Source organism: Ranitomeya imitator, chromosome 1 (assembly GCF_032444005.1).
Source record: "Ranitomeya imitator isolate aRanImi1 chromosome 1, aRanImi1.pri, whole genome shotgun sequence".
Classification (NCBI taxonomy): domain Eukaryota; kingdom Metazoa; phylum Chordata; class Amphibia; order Anura; family Dendrobatidae; genus Ranitomeya; species Ranitomeya imitator.
The window spans coordinates 434797461-434812522 of record NC_091282.1 but is presented as its reverse complement, the minus strand read 5'-3'; the positions used below and the strand labels follow the sequence as shown (position 1 = coordinate 434812522).

Sequence of the window (15062 nt, the reverse complement as noted above, 5' to 3'; positions counted from 1 at the left end):
GGTTCCCCCCCACATATGGGGTATCAGCGTACTCAGGACAAATTGGACAACAACTTTTGGGGTCCAATTTCTCCTGTTACCCTAGGGAAAATACAAAACTGGGGGCTAAAAAATAATTTTTGTGGGAAAAAAATTTTGTTTTATTTTTATGGCTCTGCATTATAAACTTCTGTGAAGCCCTTGGTGGGTCAAAGTGCTCACCACACATCCAGATAAGTTCCTTAGGGGGTCTACTTTCCAAAATGGTGTCACTTGTGGGGGGTTTCAATGTTTAGGCACATCAGTGGCTCTCCAAACGCAACATGGCGTCCCATCTCAATTCCTGTCAATTTTGCATTGAAAAGTCAAACGGCGCTCCTTCCCTTCCGAGCTCTCCCATGCGCCCAAACAGTGGTTTACTGCCACATATGGGGTATCAGCGTACTCGGGACAAATTGGACAACAACTTTTGAGGTCCAATTTCTTCTCTTACCCTTGGAAAAATAAAAAATTGGGGGCAAAAATATAATTTTTGTGAAAAAATATGATTTTTTATTTTTACGGTTCTGCATTATAAACTTCTGTGAAGCACTTGGTGGGTCAAAGTGCTCACCACACCTCTAGATAAGTTCCTTAGGGGGTCTACTTTCCAAAATGGTGTCACTTGTGGGGGGTTTCTACTGTTTAGGTACATTAGGGGCTCTGCAAACGCAATGTGACGCCTGCAGACCATTCCATCTAAGTCTGCATTCCAAATGGCGCTCCTTCCCTTCCGAACCCTCCCATGCGCCCAAACGGTGGTTCCCCCCCACATATGGGGTATCAGCGTACTCAGGACAAATTGGACAACAACTTTTGGGGTCCAATTTCTCCTGTTACCCTAGGGAAAATACAAAACTGGGGGCTAAAAAATAATTTTTGTGGGAAAAAAATTTTGTTTTATTTTTATGGCTCTGCATTATAAACTTCTGTGAAGCCCTTGGTGGGTCAAAGTGCTCACCACACATCCAGATAATTTCCTTAGGGGGTCTACTTTCCAAAATGGTGTCACTTGTGGGGGGTTTCAATGTTTAGGCACATCAGTGGCTCTCCAAACGCAACATGGCGTCCCATCTCAATTCCTGTCAATTTTGCATTGAAAAGTCAAACGGCGCTCCTTCCCTTCCGAGCTCTCCCATGCGCCCAAACAGTGGTTTACTGCCACATATGGGGTATCAGCGTACTCGGGACAAATTGGACAACAACTTTTGAGGTCCAATTTCTTCTCTTACCCTTGGAAAAATAAAAAATTGGGGGCAAAAATATAATTTTTGTGAAAAAATATGATTTTTTATTTTTACGGTTCTGCATTATAAACTTCTGTGAAGCACTTGGTGGGTCAAAGTGCTCACCACACCTCTAGATAAGTTCCTTAGGGGGTCTACTTTCCAAAATGGTGTCACTTGTGGGGGGTTTCAATGTTTAGGCACATCAGTGGCTCTCCAAACGCAACATGGCGTCCCATCTCAATTTCTGTCAATTTTGCATTGAAAAGTCAAACTGCGCTCCTTCCCTTCCGAGCTCTCCCATGCGCCCAAACAGTGGTTTACTGCCACATATGAGGTATCAGCGTACTCAGGACAAATTGGACAACAACTTTTGAGGTCCAATTTCTTCTCTTACCCTTGGAAAAATAAAAAATTGGGGGCAAAAATATAATTTTTGTGAAAAAATATGATTTTTTATTTTTACGGTTCTGCATTATAAACTTCTGTGAAGCACTTGGTGGGTCAAAGTGCTCACCACACATCCAGATAAGTTCCTTAGGGGGTCTACTTTCCAAAATGGTGTCACTTGTGGGGGGTTTCAATGTTTAGGCACATCAGTGGCTCTCCAAACGCAACATGGCGTCCCATCTCAATTCCTGTAAATTTTGCATTGAAAAGTCAAATAGCGCTCCTTCCCTTCCGAGCTCTCCCATGCGCCCAAACAGTGGTTTACTGCCACATATGGGGTATCAGCGTACTCAGGACAAATTGGACAACAACTTTTTGGGTCCAATTTCTCCTGTTACCCTTGGTAAAATAAAACAAATTGGAGCTGAAGTAAATTTTTTGTGTAAAAAAGTTAAATGTTCATTTTTATTTAAACATTCCAAAAATTCCTATTAAACACCTGAAGGGTTAATAAACTTCTTGAATGTGGTTTTGAGCACCTTGAGGGGTGCAGTTTTTAGAATGGTGTCACACTTGGGCATTTTCTATCATATAGACCCCTCAAAATGACTTCAAATGAGACGTGGTCCCTAAAAAAAAATGGTGTTGTAAAAATGAGAAATTGCTGGTCAACTTTTAACCCTTATAACTCCCTAACAAAAAAAAAATTGGTTCCAAAATTATGCTGATGTAAAGGAGACATGTGGGAAATGTTACTTATTAAGTATTTTGTGTGACATATCTCTGTGATTTAATTGCATAAAAATTCAAAGTTTGAAAATTGCGAAATTTTCAAAATTTTCGCCAAATTTCTGTTTTTTTCACAAATAAACGCAGGTACTATCAAAGAAATTTTACCACTATCATGAAGTACAATATGTCACGAGAAAACAATGTCAGAATCACCAGGATCCGTTGAAGCGTTTCGGAGTTATAACCTCATAAAGGGACAGTGGTCAGAATTGTAAAAATTGGCCTGGTCATTAACGTGCAAACCACCCTTGGGGGTAAAGGGGTTAATCTCCCACTGATTTGTTTTTTTTTTTTTTTTTTCAGGGAGATTTTAGGAAAAAAAAAATAGAATAAAATGATTTTTTCAGGAAGAATTTAGAAACCAAATAAAATAAAATGATTTTTTCAGGGAGAATTTAGAAAACAAATAAAACAAAAAAAGGCTTTCTATGGCCCACTGAGTGAGAGATGACGCACACAGGAGTCAGGAGTGGCACACAAGCCCAGAGGCCAATATTTATCTCCCACTGATTGATGTAGTGATTTTTTCAGGTAGATTTTGGAACCCAAATCAAGCTAAAAAAATAATAGGCTTTCTATGGCCCACAATTGGAGAGAGAGAGAGAGAGATGGCACACCCAGGAGTCAAGACTGGCACACAAGCAGAAAGGGCAATATTAATCTCCCACTGATTTGTTTTTTTTTTGTTTTTTTTTCAGGGAGACTTTAGGAAAAAAAAAATAGAATAAAATGATTTTTTCAGGAAGAATTTAGAAACCAAAGAAAATAAAATGATTTTTTCAGGGAGAATTTAGAAAACAAATAAAACAAAAAAAGGCTTTCTATGGCCCACTGAGTGAGAGATGACGCACACAGGAGTCAGGAGTGGCACACAAGCCCAGAGGCCAATATTTATCTCCCACTTTTTTTTTTTTGTTCCAGGGAAAATTTATAAACCCAATAAAAAAAATAATAAATAGGCTTTCTATGGCCCACTATCTGAGAGACAGAGAGAGATGGCACGCTTAGGACTGGCACACAAGCCCAAAGACCAATATTAATCTCCCTTTTTTTTTTAAGGGAGAATTTATAAAACCAAAAAAAAATAAATAAATAGGCTTTCTATGGCCCACTATTTGTGAGAGAGATGGCACGCTCAGGACTGGCACACAAGCCCAGAGGCCAATATTAATCTCCCACTTTTTTTTTTTTTTCCAGGGAAAATTTATAAACCCAATAAAAAAAAAATAAATAAATAGGCTTTCTATGGCCCACTATCTGAGAGAGAGAGATGGCACGCTTAGGACTAGCACACAAGCCCAAAGGCCAATATTAATCTCCCACTGATTGATTTATTGATTTTTTCAGGTAGAATTTAGAACCCAAATAAAGCAAAAAAAAAAAAAAGGGCTTTCTATGGCCCACTGAGTGAGTGATGATGCACACAGGAGTCAGGAGTGGCACACAAGCCCTGAGGCCAATATTTTTCTCCCACTGATTGATGTAGTGATTTTTTCAGGTAGATTTTAGAACCAAAATCAAGCAAAAAAATAAATAGGCTTTCTATGGCCCACTGAGTGAGTGATGATGCACACAGGAGTCAAGAGTGGCACACAAGCCCTGAGGCCAATATTTTTCTCCCACTGATTGATGTAGTGATTTTTTCAGGTAGATTTTATAACCCAAATCAAGCAAAAAAATAAATAGGCTTTCTATGGCCCACTGAGTGCGAGATGAAACAGACAGGGATGGCACTATAGCAGAAATGTCAATCTTAATCTCCCACAAAAAAAAAAAAAAAACAGGGAGTGTCCTTCAATTACTATCTCCCTGCAGTAATCTCAGCCAGGTATGGCAGGCAGCAATAAGGAGTGGACTGATGCACAAATTAAATAAAAAGTGTGGACAAACCAAAAAGATAGCTGTGCAGAAAGGAAGGAACAAGAGGATTTGTGCTTTGAAAAAAGCAGTTGGTTTGCACAGCGGCGTACACACAGCAATGCAGCTATCAGGGAGCCTTCTAGGGCAGCCCAATGAGCTACAGCGCTGAGGGGGAAAAAAAAAAAATGTAGCTTCCACTGTCCCTGCACACCGAAGGTGGTGTTGGGCAGTGGAAATCGCTACAGCACAAGCGGTTTGGTGGTTAATGGACCCTGCCTAACGCTATCCCTGCTTCTGACGAAGCGGCAGCAACCTCTCCCTAAGCTCAGATCAGCAGCAGTAACATGGCGGTCGGCGGGAACGCCCCTTTATAGCCCCTGTGACGCCGCAGACAGCAAGCCAATCACTGCAATGCCCTTCTCTAAGATGGTGGGGACCAGGACCTATGTCATCACGCTGCCCACACTCTGCGTTTACCTTCATTGGCTGAGAAATGGCGCTTTTCGCGTCATTGAAACGCGACTTTCGCGCGAAAGTCGCGTACCGCATGGCCGACCCCGCACAGGGGTCGGATCGGGTTTCATGAAACCCGACTTTGCCAAACGTCGGCGACTTTTGAAAATGAACGACCCGTTTCGCTCAACCCTACATAGAGGTTTTATTTTCGGGCAGCCCCAAAAAAGATGAAAAAGATTTCCTTGATATCCGCACTTCCTCCAGCACAAAGGAGAGTGATCCTGATATATATGCGCAAGTCTAATTGGTGTGTAGTACCAACGTGTGATCACCTTGAAGTAGGACTCCTGTAGAGCCATTGAAATGGTAGACATGTATGTATCCCTAATGGCCTTGTCCCATTGCTCAACTTGTAAAGAAATGTTGAGGTCCGATTCCCATTTTTTCATGTATATATTTTTAAGACAAGAGGTATCTCTATTGAAGTGACTGTAGAGGTTATTTAGACTCCATATATGTTTGTTCTTTACACTACACAGTAATGAAGAAAGAATTTCTAAATTTAATGGTTGGTTAGTCAGTAATTTCTGTATATGCTCTTTTAGGGTTAAAACGAATATTAATTCAGATGAGGGTAAGTTAAATTTAGTCTTAATTTCGCTAAAGGTGAGAAAATTCCTCCCGTTATAGATATGTCCAACTTTTTTAATGCCTGATTTGGCCCAAATTTCTGAAAGTGGAAGATCATATATCAATGCCAATAGATGAAGAGGAAATTTCATAATTTGCTCTGATTTGTCAAAAATTTTTCTTGGAGGTTTAAGAAGAGTTTTCCAGGCCTGTATTATAGCCTTGAAAATGGGATGAGATGATTCCTTTTTTGGTTTGTGAAATAAGAAACTGAAAAAAGTATCCTGTGCTAAATTAAGATTATTAATGTCACTTTCGATTTGGAACCATGCTGGGTATAGTTTTTTATCAAACCACTGATGGCTTTGTTTTACCAGGGAAGCCAGATAATTAGCATGGACATTTGGGAGGCCAGCCCCGCCATTACGTTTGTTTTTGCACAATAAATCTGAAGACAACCTGGCCCGCTTACCACCCCATATGAATGAGTTTATCATAGTTTGAAGTTTATGAATAAATTGGTAGGGGAAGGTCACTGGGAGAGTTCTAAAAAGATAAAGTATCTTGGGTAGAATGATTGTTTTGATAGTCATTGTTCTCCCGAATAAAGAAAGTTCCGATTGAGCAAATTGAGAGATGTCAAGAGAAATTGTTTTAAAAATCTTATCAGCGTTAGTTTTTATTACATTTTGTAGTCTGTTTGTTAAGATTATTCCTAAATACACTACTTTGTCGCCCTCCCCAGCTAGATTTATCTGATCCCTCAATTCTGCAACATGTGATTCATTCATATTAAAAGTTAAATATTTAGATTTATGTGGATTTATCTTAAAATATGATATCTTGGAGAATGTGTCTAACTCTGAAGAGAGAGCTTCAATCGAGGCTGCTGGATTAAGTAGTGTAAGAAAAATATCATCTGCATACATGCTAATTTTAAATTGACGGGATTGGATATCAATTCCAAGAATATCTATATTGGATCTGATCCTCTCCGCCAAAGGTTCCATTGCAAGGACAAACAGCAGGGGTGACAAAGGACACCCCTGACGTGTGCCATTGGAAATGATGAACGGATCTGACATGAAATTATTGGAGTAGATCCTGGCACTAGGTCCCGAATACAGAGCAAAGATAGTGGACATAAATCCCGAATCAAACCCAAACTTTTCAAGTGTCGCTCTCAAATAAGACCAGTTTATCCTGTCAAAAGCCTTTTCAGCATCTAAGGTTAGAAAGGCTGCTTTTGAATTTGAATTTTGGATAATGTTCATTAAATTGATCACCCTCCTGATCCCATCTGATGCTTGGCGTCCATCAATGAATCCCATCTGGTCATCTACCAGCAAACGTGGGAGAATATTTTTTAACCGATCCGCCAAAATCTTGGAATAAATGTTTGTATCACTATTTATTAGTGAGATTGGACAGTAGTCTCGCATCCTCTCAGGATCCCCCCCAGTTTTGGGAATCATAATGATAACTGCTTCTTGCATCTCTTTAGGAAAGGAACCCTGAGAGGAGGCAAGAGCAAAAATAGAAGCCATGTGCGGGGCTAGCATTTTTGAAAAAGATTTAAAATATTCCTTGGAAAATCCATCTGGGCCAGGTGTTTTTTGACTTTTTGATTTATTAATAGTATCGATTATTTCTTTTTCTGTGAAGGGACTATTAATAGATATTAAGTCAGATGGAGTTATTTTGGGGAGGTTAATACTAGATAGGAATGCATTAATGGAGTCTGGGTCGATACTGGGTGTGCATGGGTCATCTTTCAAATTGTATAATTGACGAAAAAAGTCTGCGAAAGAGCTAGCAATGTCTTTGGGATGAATCATAACTTCACCTGACGAGGAAATAATTTTGTTAATTCTTCTGTTGATACGTTCTTTTTTAATCTTTACCATCATATATTTGGTAGGCTTGTTTAATGATGTATACCCTTTGAATTTTGAGGCCTTTATAACATAGTCATATTCTTGGAAAATCTCGGATTTCAATTTTCGCCTCAATTCCAGGATTTCCGCCTGTATATTTGAAGATGGTATTTGCATATTGTTTTGCTGTAATTCTTTTGTATTGATTTGGATTTGTAGATTAGCAATTTTTTCCCTGTTTTTCTTTTTATATCTTGCAGCTAATTGTATGAGACTTCCCCTGAGGACTGCCTTGTGGGCGTTCCACAGTGTAAATGCATTTATATCTTCAGACACATTCTCTTTGAAGTAATTATTTAGTATTGTCTCTATTTCCTGCTTATAATCTGGGATTTTAAACAATGTAGGATTACATTTCCATAGGTAGTTATTTCCGAGTGGGGGTCCTAGAAGAAAATCTGCTAATACTGGGGCATGATCTGAAATAGTTTTTTTTTTAATTTGAAAACTCTTAAATTTGGAGAGGGTAAAAACATTTGTCAAAATTAAATCTATATGGGAAGATGTTTTATGCACATCAGAATAGTGAGAATACTAAGTATTAAGACATCTGAATATGTCGTAGAGTTCATTTTGGATCAACCACTTTTTTAAAACTGGCGCCTTGTAACGGACTAGAGAGGATGAATCCATAATGCTATCAGGCACAATGTTAAAGTCTCCTATCCATATGATATCTCCTAATTTAATTTTATTCACTTTTTTATGTAGATTATTTAAAAACGAAATGTGATTTGTGTTTGGAGCATATACATTCACCACTGTACAAGGTTTGTTGTTTAAATAACAAGTAAGGATATGGAACCTGCCCAAATGGTCTGTTACTTCATCAACAAGTTGGAATGGAACATCGCTACTTATTAAAGTGACGACACCCCGTTTTTTAGACGAGTGTAGCGATTTAAAGATATGTGGAAATTTTTTTGTGCTGAAAAGTTGGATGATTGTCTTTTGCTAATTTCATCTCCTGCAGACATACAATATTGGCACAAGAACGAATAATCTCTTTCCAAATGGTAAATCTTTTATTAGGGCTGTTGATGCCTCTAACATTATAAGAAAGGATTTTCATTATTAATTATGAATGAAACAAAACTGAGCGATAAAGATAAATACAACAAAACTGGTGGTTGGCCTATCTAAAACTAGCCAAAATACACAAGAACTAACTTAGGGGTTCTCCTGGAGGACTCCAAATTTATTGAGTCTCACCTAAGTGTGGGGTATACAAGACTTGTGGCTGAGGCCCACAAAGACACCTCAGAGTTAGAGGTCTTATGAAAGAATGAAATTATGAAAATAATAAAACCTATATTTTCTAATGTTTATCTTTAAAGGCAGGTTCTTCCATGAGGAATTTAATAAATCTCAAGCCTTCTTGAGGGGTATCGATCGGATAATTTTTGCTGTTGTACCACACTAAGAGTTTTGTTGGGAAGCCCCATCTATAGGGCACTTTGAAGTCTCTAAGTTTAGCTGTTATGTCTTTAAAGGATCTACGCGCATCCATCATCGCTTTGGAGAAGTCTGAGAACAATTTTATGTTCCTATACGGGTCAGGGAAGGAGCCTTTTTCCTTGATGCCTTTCAAAATCTTTTCTTTTGTATCGAAGAAATGTACTCTAAGGATAGTATCCCTGGGCTTGTCTTGGGGTATCCCCTTAGGACGTGGCAGGCGATGGATACGGTCAATGTTCAGTTGTAAGTCAGAGAGATTGGGGACCAGTTGTTTGAATAGATTTTTAGTGTATTTTGAGAGATCACCTTGCGGGACGGATTCAGGAATGCCTCTTATCTTTAAGTTATTTCTTCGACTACGATCTTCGAGGTCTGTTAACTTATTTTTGAGGGTAAGGATCTCAGCTTGAAGATTAGAATTCTGTTTGGATAGGTAAATGGTGTCTTTTTCAACAAGAGTTAATCTTTTTTCATTCTTCTCGAATCTTTGAATGAAATTGTTGCAAGTTTCCTGCAGGGTTTTGCTCTGTAATTCAAATCCTATCCTCATAGATTCATTAAATGACCTAAAAAGGCTAGCCAAGAAACCTTCAGTGGCAGGCTTGTTAGAACTAAGAAATTCATCCAGGTTAATTAAAGGAGGTGGGATCTCTGCTATTGGTGGCACCTCTATGTGATCTGTTTTAACTCTCTGTCTGTCTGGGCTATTGTTCGGTGAATAGTCATCAGACTGATTGTCCAAATCTTCAGTGGAAGGGTCATTTTTACTCCCATGGTCACTAGGACCTTTTCTTTTAAATGATCTAGAAGTATCCATTTCATTAGGTGAGATGGTATTTAGAATTGGAAGTTTGGACACTCCATTGGGGTCTCCTTTACGGGATGACATGCTTATTGGCAATTTGGATGTTGAATTTTTTCGTGTAGTCCCTTCCCTTGTAGCTTTACTGTATGTTAGGAATGAGGATTGTTTAATAAATGTAGAACTTGGTTCCCCTGACTTAACAGGGGACCTTGATCTAGTAGGACTAGGTGAGTTAAAGAAATCTTCATAAGATTTAGAGTGAGCCCTTTGTAGAGATTGTCTACTTGTTTGGGATTTATTTTTTGTTTTCCCTGTTCCTGTCTGCATTTTGGTCGGTCTCATTTATTGACACTTGGATAGATATAATAGTATGATACAATTAATTATAGTATATAGCCCTTGGAACTCAATATACAGGTAATTGCATGTAAATATTGCTATATGATACAATATATTGACAAAAGAATAGCTGTCAGTCAAACAAATAAAGTTGGTAACCTGAAACACAAGATACTACACACAAAGGTTCAGCATGCGAAGCTTACAAGTTAAAGTAGGCAGATAATTACCTCATAGGCCTCACAAGTTTTGTAAAGAGTAAATAGGATAATGTACCTTTTAGATCTAGAATCTTTGATGTGGCAGCGTAATGAGATTTATATCCAGCCAAGAAAGAGGTTAAAGATTAAATAAACAGCCTGTGTAAGGGTACCGTCACACTATAACATTTCGATCGCTATGACGGTACGATTCGTGACGTTCCAGCGATATCGTTACGATATCGCTGTGTCTGACACGCAGCAGCAATCAGGGATCCTGCTGAGAATCGTACGTCGTAGCAGATCGTTTAGAACTTTCTTTCATCGCTGGATCTCCCTCTGTCATCGCTAGATCGGTGTGTGTGACACCGATCTAGCGATCTAGCGATGCGATCCAGCGATGCGTTCTCTTGTAACCAGAGTAAACATCGGGTAACTAAGCGCAGGACCGCGCTTAGTTACCCGATGTTTACCCTGGTTACAAGCGTTAAACTAAAAAAAAAAAAACAGCACATACTTAAATCTGGTGTCCGTCACGTCCCTTGCCGTCTCTGCTTCCCGCACTGTGACTGCCGGCCGTAAAGTGAAAGCAGAGCACAGCGGCTGTGCTTTCACTTTCACTTTACGGCCGGCAGTCACAGTGCGGGAAGCAGAGACGGCAAGGGACGTGACGGAAACCAGATGTAAGTATGTGCTGTTTGTTTTTTTTTAGTTTAACGCTTGTAACCAGGGTAAACATCGGGTAACTAAGCACGGTCCTGCGCTTAGTTACCCGATGTTTACCCTGGTTACCCAGGGACTTCGGTATCGTTGGTTGCTGGAGAGCTGTCTGTGTGACAGCTCCCCAGCAACCACACTACGATTTACCTACGATCACGGCCAGGTCATATCGCTGGTCGTGATCGTAGGTAAATCGTATAGTGTGACGGTACCCTTACGTACAATGGGAGGAAGATTCTTGATTCCTTGATCAGGATGAAGAAAAGAATACAATGATTCCTATTCCTCAAATTTGCCCAAACAAACTGAGAGTAACAGAACTGAGCCTATGGATGACAGTAGGATTAGAAGATAAGGGGAGTAAAGTCTCTGACCAGATTGTTATATATTAAAAGAACAAGGCTCTGAGCTGCAGTTAATTAATATTATGTATCATAGGACACTTATAAGTCCCCTAATTAAATATATATGGGGCTTAGATGTCACTAACCAAAATGAAATAGGAACTATAAGGTATAAACTTATAAGGCACTATTTATGAGATGGTCTATATACAAACCCTATATCCTCTCCCTTTGCATTCTAGGTACAAGTAACCTTTAAAGTTCTCTGAAAGCCGTCAATTCCTTATGGGACTGAATCCCAAGACACCACCCAGGCAACCAGAGTCGCCTTTATTGTTTCAAAATGTCTTCACCTTGAGATTCTTATCTAGTTGATAGGGAAACAGGATCCTACAATGATGGGTGCTTTTTAAAAAAAAAAAAAAAAAAAACCTTTCCTCCTCCTTTCTGGTGTTCCAAAATTGCAGTCTCCTTCGGTGTTCTGTCTTCAGACAATTCAGCCCCTTTGATCTTAGATAAGCAATGTATCTGTATTGATGGTCGGCGTGGAAGCAGGTACCTGAAGCGCTCCTGGATCTATAATCTTGCTGAAGCAGGAGCTTGTCGCAGTAAGTCAAATGGAGCTGCCGGAACTACTTTCTACCTCAGGTGAGAATGCTGTTAAGCTGTGCAGTATTCCAGCCGGGTTTTACTGGTAAATCTCGGTTGTGCCACCTCTAATCTTTCAGATATATGTGTCAAAATGACAGAATGATAAATCTAAGTTGTCTACTGAGTGAAAACTAGGTGCACTGGTCATCAATTTAATTATATCCTACAGTCAAAAAATATATGAAGTGGGTATCCCTCCGCCTTTACACCATAGGGAAGAATGCTGTTTCAGTGCACAAGAGACCCAAATAAAAAGAAATCTCAGCAATATGGGCACCCAAATGACCAGGGATAACTGTCCAATTGGCTCTTAGGTGGAAAATGCAAGCACTGACCTTAAAGTTGAATTCTGGTGTGAGAAAAAAAAAATAGGTAAAGGTATCCCTCCGCTTTTCAAAATGTTGTCTCCGGTTTTATCTCCTACATTCTATGAAGTAAAAATTCTTGATTGAAAGCATTTTTTGACAGTAAAATGTTCCAATTCTGCTGTAGAGGGATAATAACTCAATAAAAATTATAAATAAATGCCTCTTGTGGATGGATTTTTTTTGTCGCTTTTTGGGTTCTTTAGTGGGAGCTCAGAGCTCTTACCTCCTACATCGCCAGAGCTCAGGCCACGCCCCCGAAATGTCCTAAATTTCTTGAAAAGTCTTCTGCGTGAAAAACTCATCAATTTGTCCTGAGTTTAAAAGCCGTCATATGCACATACCAGTTCCTGTTCCAAAAATTCATTAAAAAACTGAGTGTTTGCGCAGTCCAACACTTTAAACAAAACTTGTGTTTTTTTAACCCCTAGTGGTGTTTGGAAAAGTTTTGATCAAAAGTTCCTGAAAAAACCTCAGTGTGAATCTTTAGGTTATTTGCAGATGGAATTTTATTAAGGCATTTAAAAACAATGAGTTTTGCAAGCAGAAACCACTTAGGAAAACACCACTTTATTAGGTACTTCTGAAAACCCTATCAAACATTGCTCAAAAGAATGAACATAAGAAATTCTATGTAAAACTGACTTGCTCTGTCTATGTTGAGGTTTTTAAATGTCTTTTGACCACTTCAGGTTTCTAAAAATGCCAAGCGGTTAAAAGAAGTCACATGTCCATTCTTTTAGCGTTTTCCACCAGGAGCATGCTGTGTATTTTACAATACAAATCAGTGGAAAAGCTTAATACATGCCTGGACTTGCAACAAGACTTTTTTTTTGAGTGTTTTGCCATTGATTTGGCTTAAAAGAGCTAACTGTTTCTTCATGTTTAAATGGAGTGAAAAATGCTACCAGAAAAAAAGACTTCACCGAAACAATGGGAAAACCTTTCAAAAAAGCTGTCTCAAAATTGTCCAGGAAACAACCAAAAAGATGACACAAAAGACGATTCAGGGGAAGAAATGTCCTAAATTTCTTGAAAAGTCTTCTGCGTGAAAAACTCATCAAGTTGTCCTGAGTTTAAAAGCCGTCATATGCACATACCAGTTCCTGTTCCAAAAATTCATTAAAAAACTGAGTGTGTGCGCAGTCCAACACTTCAAACAAAACTTGTGTTTTTTGAACTCCTAATGGTGTTTGGAAAAGTTTTGATCAAAAGTTCCTAAAAAAACCTCAGTGTGAATCTTTAGGTTATTTGCAGATGGAATTTTATTAAGGCATTTAAAAACAATGAGTTTTGCAAGCAGAAACCACTGAGGAAAACACCACTTTATTAGGTACTTCTGGGAAGAGTTTTTATGTTCATGATGTGTTTCCTGGGGATTTTTTGCAGAGTTTGCAATGAGATTTTCACTCTTAAGGCCTTTTTTTGCAGATTTTTGTTTTGAATGTGCCTAGTTTGGAGTAGTTTTCCTCAGAATCGGCTTCACAGAAGCAACAAGTATTTTTTTTCTTTGCCACAACGTTTTTTTGAAAACCTGAAATGGATGAAAACTCTCCAAGTAATGTAATTACTAAGTCTGAACATTTTTTTCTCAGTATAATAAACCTTCACCTTAGCAGGTATTTTTTTATAGATAAGCTCAAGTATCAAACTATTCAGTTTCAAAATAACACAAAGGCTCCAGTGAGAATTGAACTCACGACCCCTGGTTTACAAGACCAGTGCTCTAACCACTGAGCTATGAAGCCAGCGAAACTTTGCCCTATCTTTTGATCTCTATTTCGAACAGTGCAATAGCCATTCAGTTGCATTAAAGGGACTCTGTCACCTGAATTTGGCGGGACTGGTTTTGGGTCATATGGGCGGAGTTTTCAGGTGTTTGACTCACCCTTTCCTTACCCGCTGGCTGCATGCTGGCTGCAATATTGGATTGAAGTTCATTCTCTGTCCTCCATAGTACACGCCTGTGCAAAGCAATCTTGCCTTGTGCAGGTGTGTACTATGGAGGACAGAGAATGAACTTCAATCCAATATTGCAGCCAGCATGCAGCCAGCGGGTAAGGAAAGGGTGAATCAAACACCCGAAAACTCCGCCCATATGACCCAAAACCAGTCCCGCCAAATTCAGGTGACAGGTTCCCTTTAACAACACAAGTCATTTCATTTTTAGTTTGAAATCACACTCTTAACGTAATGTCCCATCACCAACAAACCAACAACTGCTCTTGCAATGCAAAAGCATGACTTGCAAACATTCTGAAGCTTCAGTTCTATAACTGACAACCTTTTTATTGGCAATCTGATGTGCAAAAAAATCAAATCGCATGGACTGGCAAAGAAGAGAATTCTACTGCTTGCTTAAATAAAATATGTAATTCTTTATATTACAAAATCACACATCAAGAATTGATGAAGAAGGGTAGTAGTGTATAATTCAGATTATTCGTCAAACTCAATCTGACAGGTGCCCCGCCCCCTATCAAAGTGTATAAAAGTGTGTAACCCCTCCCCTCCCCTTGTCTGACGGCTGGTATCCAGCTGGCCCTCCTTGTTTGATTCCCCCTTTTGATATCGTTTAATATAGTTTAATTTGTTGTAGTTTTGATATTATTCCCGTATTTTGTGGAATAACACATGTTTATAATTATAGCCTAGTCGTGTATTTATTTTACACGTGGTTTATAACACCTTTCTCATTTGTTTTATATTAGATTTTATACGTAGCCCCGAGTTTGATTCTGTAAGCTTTGTTTTATTCACAGTGTATTCATATAGTCCAGAACTTAAAGCTGTTTATATGTGTCTCTACTGAACACTAGTACTAAATGGTGAACATTAACTAAATGTTTATTTTCACAAACAGAGAATCTG

The 15062-nt window shown here is 38.9% G+C and overlaps 1 non-coding gene across 1 annotated transcript; it reads right to left on the bottom strand.

Moving 5' to 3' along the window:
* Nucleotides 1-13866: 13866 nt before the first annotated feature.
* On the bottom strand, nt 13867-13939 carry TRNAT-UGU (transfer RNA threonine (anticodon UGU)). The gene has a single exon. It is a non-coding gene; the product is annotated as a tRNA-Thr (tRNA).
* Between the last annotated feature and the right edge of the window lie 1123 nt (nt 13940-15062).